This window comes from Sapajus apella, unplaced genomic scaffold (assembly GCF_009761245.1).
Source record: "Sapajus apella isolate SASKATOON/1434 unplaced genomic scaffold, GSC_monkey_1.0 scaffold69, whole genome shotgun sequence".
Classification (NCBI taxonomy): Eukaryota; Metazoa; Chordata; class Mammalia; order Primates; family Cebidae; genus Sapajus; species Sapajus apella.
In genome coordinates this window covers 3732618-3742230 of record NW_022437009.1, presented here as the reverse complement: position 1 = coordinate 3742230, position 9613 = coordinate 3732618, and the positions used below count along the sequence as shown (strand labels likewise).

The following is a 9613-nucleotide window of genomic DNA, read 5'->3' as shown; positions in this document are numbered from 1 at the left end:
CTGCAATCACTTGCTGGCCATCTGCAGCTGTTTCTCTTTTCCAATGTTCCCTGTCTCTGATCACTCTACTTCCTTCTCAACCACACAGCTCCCAGAGGTTGTACCACCACATTAGCTCTTGGTTTGGAAGTGTCTGAGGGTGCTAGAAAAGTATTTCAAATGTGTTAGCTTCTCTCCTCAACACCACTGGCCTCCATCCCTCTTCAAGAGAGTATGGTGCAGAGATTGAGAACACTGGCTCTAACGGCAGCCGGTCTGCCTGGATCCTTGCTCTGCCACACTTTAACGCCGTAACTTTAGACAAGTCTCTTAACCTCTCAGAGCCTGTTTCCTTGTTAATCAAATAGGTGAAAATACTATTTCCTACTTCATAGAGTTGTGGAAATAAAGTGAGATAATACCCAACAAACATTGGCTACTGTTTCTCACTAAACAGGTTTTAGAGCGCACCCAGAATGGTGGACCCTGTGCCACATGCTGGGGACACAGAATTGAGCAAAACAAACACAAGGATCCACTCCCTGTTACAGTCTGTTGGGGAAGATAGAGCAATGAGCGGGTCTTATGATGATGTGTGGTAAGTGCCAGAAGAAAATCCCCTGGTACCACAGAAAACCAAAAGAGGAGTCTAACCAAGCCTCAAGTGTTGGGAGGAAGCTCCTGGGGAAATAAAGATGGGCGCTGGGCAGGCCCTGCTCATTGCCTGCCAAATGCACACGCCTTCCCCTTGGTCTTTACCCATCCCATGCTCCACTGGGGTATCACAATTTTTCTGGGCCTTTTACACTTTTTTCCATTTATTTATAAAGATATGGAACGGTTCATGAATTTGCACGGCATCCTGCACGGGAATCATGGTCATCTGTGTGGTTCCAATTGTGGCATATGTATGTCCAAAGCCAGCACTCTTCACTTTTTTGTACCACACTCAGCTCTCCTTCCTTCTCCTAAAAGGTAACCAACCATTTTAATGTTCATCTCCTTATTTCAATGTGTTCTTGCAACATGGGTATTGTGTGTGTGTACTTTTAAATTTTTATCATGAAAATTCTCTAAGGTGCACAAAAGTAGAAATAATATCACAAACCTCCAGATAGCCATCACCTAGTTTGAACAATTTTACCAACATTTTGCCAATTGTGTTTTATCTAGTCTCTCCCTTCCATCCCTACTTCTTTCTTTCAGAAGTATTTTAAGACAATCCCAGACATTGTTTCACCCATTATACATCTCAGTATGCATCATCAACAGAAAATGACCTTTCAAAAAAATTCATAACCACTAAATAGATTTTTTCTTTTTTTTTTTTGCTATGAGTACTCCATTACTTCTAACTGCTGCACGGTACTTTCTCATGTGCATGCACCACATCTGACCTATTCTTTTTCACAATAATTGACACTCAGGTGGTGCGCAACTCCCTTCCACCACCAAGACTGCGGGAACATCCTTACACAGGTCTTCTCAGGGCTTCTGTAAGAACTTACCCTGGGGCAGAACTGTGGGTCGCATGATATATTCATTTACATAATTTCACCAAGAAGACCAGACTGCCCTCCAGAATGGCTGCACCAGTCCACAGTTTCACCAGCAGCGTGAGGTTCTCACGACCTCACACCCTGCCAGTCACTGGAATTATCCACCTGGCTTTTTTTCCTTTTTTATTTCACTTTTCTCAGACCTTGCAGTTTTCTATTAATAACTGTTTTCAGTCTAATGCATGTAGTCTCATTTAAATTCACATTTTTGATGATTATCAACGATTTTGAGTATTTTATCATATTTTATAAGACTTTAGGGTTAATTCTTCTATAAACTGCATGTTCATATCTTTTACACATTTCTTCTATGGGACTTCTGTCTTTTTCCTGATTTGTAGGAATTCTTGTGTATTCTAGATACTAGTTAGTTTTAGATATTGCAAGCATCTTCTCCCATTCTGCCATTTGGTCCTACTTTGATCACTTTTGTATGCACCTTTCTCTCTCCTCTTGAGCTCCAGGGCGATTGATTTCCCGCTCAGTCTCATCTATTCATGGGACTCCTATAGCCCCTTCCCAGTGATGGTAGGAATAGAGCTGTGACCAATTCTCTACTGAGATAGTGAATTCAGCCAGAGGGCTTCCAGAAAAAATTTCTTCACTCTTCAGACACACAAGAAGATCTAGTCTCTGTCTCTCCACCCCGAGATTCTCTGGATACGACACGAAGGGTCTGTAACTATTTTACTACCAGTTTGAGGATAAAACCAACCATGAAGGCATGGTACAGTTGGTGGCAGAGTACAGCCACTGTATCAACCACCATAGGGCCAGTACCACCTCTAGTCTTCCCTTTAAGTGAGATAATAAATGGCCTCCTCATCTAAGTTAGATTGAGCCAGGGTTTCTGACACTTGCAGTGAGAAGGATATGGACAGATACAGCCTTTAAGTCAGGGGTTTTTGAATCTTTTTTTTTTTTTAATCACAATCACCAGCAAGAATTTTATTTTTTATATCACGATCCAGCATACACATAACTGAAACAACACTTAACTTCATGGTGTCTAATGTACTCAGACAGCCTCTTTTCTATTTCCTTTGTTCTTTTTGTTTTTGTTTTTTTGGGGGGAGTATGGGGGACGGTAATGTTCGATGTAACCTGTTAAATTAATTACAGAAACTACCAATGGGTCATGACCCACAGTTTGAAAAACATTGCTCTAGCTCAGGCCTCTGAACTGAGGCCTATAAGAATAACAGGCTTTAGTCAAGGAAGATCTGGAGCAGGGAGCAAGAATGGTGGGGAGGGTGTTTTCTAGGAAAGAATACTGTGCAGAAGCCCTCAGCAGGATGGGGCCAATCAGATACCTCCCTCCCCCAAGGATGACCACAGAGTGAGCCCTTGATAAACCTTTGCTGATTGGTTGTATCCCCTCCCATGGCTCTCCTCCCAGGGTGCCTTTCTGCCACCTTATTCTATGAATAGATGAGAGCTCTTATCTCCCCTCTGCCTGACCCTCAGAACACTGTGGGCCCTGAAGTCTGCTAATTAGAGATGGCTAGGAGGATTATTACGGCCCTGCTCTGGCAGCTGCACCCACCTCTAAATTCAATATCCAGCACCTGCAGAGAAAGGGGTCACCTTGATAAGCCCCCAAGACAAAGCAGGGAGACAGACAGGGTTTGTTCTCAACATAGCACTCACCCTCTGAATACAGTTTTTGTTTAAGCCCCAAGGCTGGGAACATTCCACAGCCTGGCAAACTCCCTGTCTCCTCAAGGTCAGTCCTTCCTCAGCATTCCTCTTTGGAAACGTCTCCCACGGCTGGCCCTGCTCCTGCCCCCTGGCTTTGGGGGCAGTTACATAACTCTTAGGAAGACCTAGAAATGCAAGCATATGGTGTCCTCAATTCCCAGCACAGACTTGCTGCTTCACATTTTTAGCTGGTGCTGAGAAACTGGCTTTCACACACAGACACACACACACGTACACATCCCTGACTCATAACTACATTTCTGCTGCAGTATTGCAGATTTTTAAAAAATGAAATCCTACATCTGGAGCCACATAAGGGTGAAAGCATTGGGTATTCTGTCCCAGTAACTGTAGGGATGGAAAGGCCTCTGAGGCAGGACACAGAGGCCATATCACAGTACCACTGGAAGGCCAGGATTCCTAGCACCCCTGGCTTTGGTTCTGAGAGTTTGGCTGCTTGCAGCTGAATTCCCTAACCAAAGCCTATCATGTCAAGCTCACAAATTCAGCATGCATCTATTATGTGTTTGCAATGACTAAAAGGTTAGGGAAAGAAGCCTGGTTTGGGGGGCTGGGGGATACTCAGAAAATATGTTCTGCAAAATGTTTTATTAGAGGTTCAGAAAATTAAGATACAGAAAGCATTTTACTTAATGAAGAAAATAAGGGTCAATATTTTCAAAGGAGTATAGTTGTTAAGAGCAAACTGTTTAGAGTCAGGATCAACCCAGACTCACATTCTGGTTCTCTGCAGTTTACTAGCTGTGACCTTCAACAAGTTTCTCTTAACCTGAGTCTTAGTTTTCCAATAAGTAAAATGGACAGAGCATTGTGAGGGGTGGTTGTGAGAATTAAATGAGATCAGAGAGTTCAGCACCATGACTATAAAGAGAAAGGGCTCTATAAATGTAGCTGGTCCTATAATTCACTTTTTTTTTTTTTTTTTTTGAGACAGGATCTGACTCTGTCACCCAGGCTGGAGTGTACTGGCATGATTACAGCTCACTGCAGCCTCAACCTCCCAGGCTCAAACCATCCTCTGCCTCAGCCTCTGGAGCAGTTAGGACTACAGACATGCACCATCACGTCCTGCTAATTTTTGTATTTTTTGTAGAGATGGGATTTTTCCATGTTGCTAGACTAGTTTCAAACTTCTGGGCTCAAGCAATCTGCCTGCCTTGGCCTCCCAAGTGTTGGGATTATAGGCATGAGCCTCCACGCCAGCCCACAATTCACTTTAAACGCAAGTGAAACATTTCATTAGACAGTGGAATGGACTTAGGTCAATTTTCTTTTCTCTCTTACTTTACAAAGTCTGATTTCCTGAAGAGAGGAGATAGGAGTAAGCCAGTCAAGCCTTCAGTTAGCTGTTTCCAAGAAGCTTAGAGTGTGCCACTTACCTAGGGGTTGCAGGGCCTGTACTGCCAGTAGGGCTGGCTTTTAGGGGTGCTGCTCGTGGTGTGCGCTGCACTTGTTTTCTAGGATTGGGACAAGTGTCCTTGAGCTCCTGGCTTTAGAGACCACCTTTGGGAACTGATGGGTGCAGCAAATGCCCACAGACAGCAAACAGGCCAAAGAGGAGATTCATTCACTAAAGAGGGCCCTGGTACAGTACTGTTGAGGTTTTGGGGCTGCCTGGGTACCGCTGGCTCCTTCGACTTACACAGTATGTCTTCTCTCGCTCTTTACCTGCACTCATAAGAATCGGTGCTAAAGGTATGTGTCCACCACAGTGCAGCTTGTCGATCACCTGGTGAAGAAAGAATTGCTACCATTTCCTCAATCCTGGTTAAACGCCAGGTTCTTCCTATGAGTATTTTCACAATCCTCACAACACACCTACTAACTCCATTTTACAAATGAGGGGGACGTACCGGCAGGCTGCTGCAGGCGTCTGGTTATAAGGGCAGTGACAGTAGAGAAAATGATTTATTTTAGCACCAGCCACCGTGCTAATCCCTTTAAATATAATCTCATTTAATCCTTTTAACAACCCTGAAGCACCATCCTTATTCTAAAGGGACTTCAGACCTCTCCGCCGTCCACACTGTCCCCTGCTCCGTGCAGCAGAGTAGACTGGGGCCTTTTCGTCTGGTGTCCGACTGTTCACATGAAAACTGGCCTTTGGGCCGGGACTGTGCCTCTGTCCTTAGGCTGGCAGCCCGTATTGGGATTGGGCACCGTGATAAGCACTTTCTTACCGCAAATGCACGATTTCACTCGGCCCTCACACAGCCCACGAGGTGGGCACTGTCACAGGGCCCTCTCACAGGCGTGGTGGCCAGGCCCAGGACCTGAGGATGCGCCGCTCAGGTGGGCGCCATCAGGCGGTTCGCATGGCGCCTGGGGGCGCGCAGATTCATCTCCGCGCTACGGCGGCTGCCGAGGATCAACCAGCGGAGGCGGCGCTTCGCGGCGGGTCCTCGGCCTGAGGCTGAGTGACGCCTCCAATCCCGGCCCAGCCTCCGCCTGCAGGGACAGCAGAGGGTCCCCCACCGGTAGCTTCTGCTGCCACCTGAGCGTGCGCGCGGCTCCTATCTCCCACCCGCGCGTCGGCCAGCGTAGCGCTCTGTGCTTAAACATCATTCGTTACAGAAATACTGCAGCCATCACAAGGCATTTTAAAAATACGAATGATGATCAATGGCTTTAATAGGGTGGTTCCGATTCGGCCCCTAAGGACAGTATGATTACCATTTGCATGTGTTTCACTTCATTCTATGTCCATACGTATGGATTTGTTTCTACACAGCTGTGGTAAAATGCACATACATACTAACCTGAATCCAGGGTTGTTTTCCACCCTGTAACATAAACATTTCCACCGTGTTATTACAAATGCTTCCTACCTATAATTTTTAATGGCAGGACTTTTAAAAATTGGGTTGTTATGCTGTCGCTTCTCTAAGCACCTCGCAAATGTTTAACGTTCAAGTGGTTTCCAAAGCTTCCCCATTATAAATTATTTTCTGTGATCTTATTTATTTATTTATTTTTTGAGACGGAGTCTCCCCCCTTGTCACCCAGGCTGGAGTGGAATGGCGCGATCTCGGCTCACTGTAACCTCTGCCTCCCGGGTTCAAGCGATTCTCCTGCCTCGGCCTCCTGAGTAGCTGGGACTGCAGGCGCCCACCATCACGCCCGCCAATTTTTGTACTTATAGTAGAGACGGTGTTTTGCCATGTTGGCCAGGCTGGTCTCGAACTCCTGAGGTAAGGTGATCCACCCCCTCCCCCTTGACGTCCCAAAGTGCTGGGATTACAGGCACTGGATTCAGGTTAGTAAGTGCGATCACCTAAAGTGATCCTCCCACCTTGACGTCCCAAAGGCTGGGATTACAGGCACTGGATTCAGGTTAGTAAGTGCGATCACCTAAAGTGATCCTCCCGCCTTGACGTCCCAAAGTGCTGGGATTACACTCCTGGCCCATTCTTGTGTATAAAGTCCTCTCAGTATTGAGATCCGTTTCCTTAGATTATATTCACAGGAGTGAAAATGCTAGGTCAGAGTGTGAACGTTTAAAAGCTTTTGGTATTATTGCCAAATGGCTTTTCACGGTGACTTAGGGAGGTTTTGGTATTTGGAACATTGCTACGTATATCCTATTTTTTTTTCCCCAGGAAAACATCTCAAATGCACCTGAGAGATAGTGACCCTTTCCGAGAGTGTCTACATTTCACTGGGATCAGAGCTTGCAGTTGAAAATTTTGTGGCCTAATGGTGGGCCTTCAGACATCAGAAAACAGGGTAGGAAGTTTCTCACGGGTTAGGATTTTTCTGGTGACACTGAGTGGGGAGCCACTTATTCTGCGTTCACTTAAGGAGAACCTAGACTCCCAGCCTCTGTGTAGAGTTCTGCAGGACGCCAAAGGTCACAAGGCTGGGGGGGAGAGTTCATTTGAAAGAAGTGAAATAATTTAGGAATTCACAGAATATTGATGATGATATCCTTCCTCCTCCAGTTGACAAGGTAATAAAGAATAATGAGATGTAATCATAGGAAATAGCCACCATGAGCAGCAGCCACCAAGACACATAAATACTGCAGAATTGACTCTGCTGTCAGCGTGTGGGTTTCTAGGGTGAGAGATCAAGTCAAACTCAGCCCAACTTCTTGTTTACTCTGTGTAAATCTATTCACTGTCCAGAATCTTCAGGCCAGTGTTGCCACTACTTGTTCTGTCTGTGATTCCAGTGATGAGTAGGAGGTGACCAGCAGGCAGCCTGTCTCCCTATGGGTAGGGAACCTCAGAGTTCTGCAGGGACTGGGGTTCTAGGTAAAAGAAGAAAAATATCCCTTCTGAATCAATTATTTGCCTGTCTGGGCAAATCCCTACATTTCCTACCCACAGTTTCTCTGCTCTAGGACCCCAGCCTTGGAGAGCTCTCTCTAGCTCACTGATGAGCACACTATACTAGAGTCCTTTTAAAGTGGGCATTGGGATGCACCACCCAGACTTCTTTTTAGAACTGGTGAACTTATTCCCTCGTGCTGCTGGAGATTGGCTGGCAGACAGACCTCTCCAGGAAGTGCCTTAGCTGAAGAGAGGTGCCTCACTCAAGGTCATCCCCCACGCCCCTTCCTGGAGCAGCCACATCCAATGAGGTATGGCACCCTCACCTCGCCTTCAAAGTTCCCTGTGGGGTCAGCGGAGGCCTATGTTGAGACTGCTTTGCAGCCCAATTTCTCTCTCTGCCCAAATTGTTTCTCACTTTCCTTCTATTCCAAAGGTGTTGATCCCAAGAGTATTCCTAATAAATGTCATTCATGGAAGTTTCCATCTCTGGGTCTGCTTCTGGGAAACTCAACCTGTGACACCAGTCCCACATGAAATATTTATGTGCTACTCCCTGGGTCCCTTGTTTAATAAACATTATCCAGCAATAACATGGGGATAAGATCACAACTCAAAATAGGCTAGCTTACAGCTTTGCAGCTTGTTTTGTGTCACTTCTTTTTTTCTGATTCTCACAGGCCCTGTCACACCACAACTCCTATTTCTAGGTGTGGAAGACAGAATAGTGGCCCCCAAAGAGGGCTTTGTCCTAATCCCCAGAACCTGTGAATATGATAATTACGTGGCATAGGGAAATTAGGATTGCAGATAGAAAAGATTGATAATCAAGTGATCTTAAAATAGGAAGATTATACTGAATTTAATGGGCTCAATGTAATTACAAGGATCCCTAGACATGGAAGAGGGAGGCAGAAGAGAATCAGAGTGAGATGTGACTGTGGAAGACAGCCAGGGAGATGTGAAAAGTACTCACTCGCCATTGCTAGAGGAGATGGAGGAAGGAGTCATAAACCAAGGAATAAAAGTGGCCTCCAGAAAGTGTGAAAGGCAGGGAAATGGATTCTTCCCTAGAACTTCCAGAAAGAAGCGCAGCCCAGCGGACATCTTTATTCTAGCCCATGTCAGATTTCTAGCCTAAAAAACTGTAAAATAATACATTTGGTTTTAAGCCATTTAATTTGTGGTAATTTGTTACAGCAGCAATAGGAGACCAGACACTGGGCAAATCTACTCCCTTCCCAAGGGTTCACTTACAGGCGAGGCCTCAGCAGGAGCAGCAAGGAGGAAGCAGCTAGAACAGAACAGCCTCTCACATGAATAACCCTCGGCCCTTCTGTCTTGATGCCACTGTGAAAGAAGAAAGCATCTAATATTTCCCTATAATCAACCTTTTTAAAGCGAAATAATAAATCTGAGAATTTTAGCAGTGAAGGGAAGTATAATGTTCATCTGAATCAATGGTTTTCAAGCTTTCCTTTAACAGAGAAACCTTTTTTTAAAAGAATAGGAAATCACAAACGTACAATATCCAAGACATAAAAGTGGAGCTAATCTGATTGAAGCCCAAGGCCCATGGTCTTTTGCCTCCCCTGAGGAACTCTAACTTTGAGGACAAAGGGCAAAAACCACCCACCTAGGACACGTGGCCCCTGGGCTAGAGAACAGCAAACAAAAATTAGAACTCAAGTCTCTACCTCAGCCCAGAGCCTAGGCAAAGAGATTGACAACAGGCTGTTCTCAGAACACTTGTGTAACAGGCTTCTCTGGTCAATGAGATTTGTGCAGCACCACAGGACATCTGTGAATTTCCTAGAGCCAGGTCTACATGTTATTTGTGTATGTTTCACTTTGTTATATATAGGATCTTCACACCTAGAGCCAGTCCCACTGGAGATGTAAGATAAGCAGTTTACTACATGATGTGACTGTGTGACAGCACAGTCATCATCTGACTCCAAACCCCTCCCCTGGGAGTCTGCCAAGATCGCTGACACTCTACCACTGGAGTCACTAAGGTATTGCCTCCAAAAGTCTCCCTTCAAAATTTAAATACATTTCATTGATTGCAAGGCCCAC

The 9613-nt window shown here is 45.4% G+C and overlaps 1 long non-coding RNA gene across 2 annotated transcripts; it reads right to left on the bottom strand.

The window, feature by feature from the left end:
* Positions 1 to 785: 785 nt before the first annotated feature.
* LOC116531026 lies at positions 786 to 5603 on the bottom strand. 2 transcript variants are annotated; one of them, XR_004260225.1, is made up of 2 exons: positions 4640 to 5603; positions 786 to 2194 (listed from the first exon to the last, which is right to left on the bottom strand). It is a non-coding gene; the product is annotated as an uncharacterized LOC116531026 (long non-coding RNA). The 2 variants fall into 2 exon arrangements; XR_004260224.1 differs by having other exon boundaries at positions 786 to 947.
* Positions 5604 to 9613: the final 4010 nt, after the last annotated feature.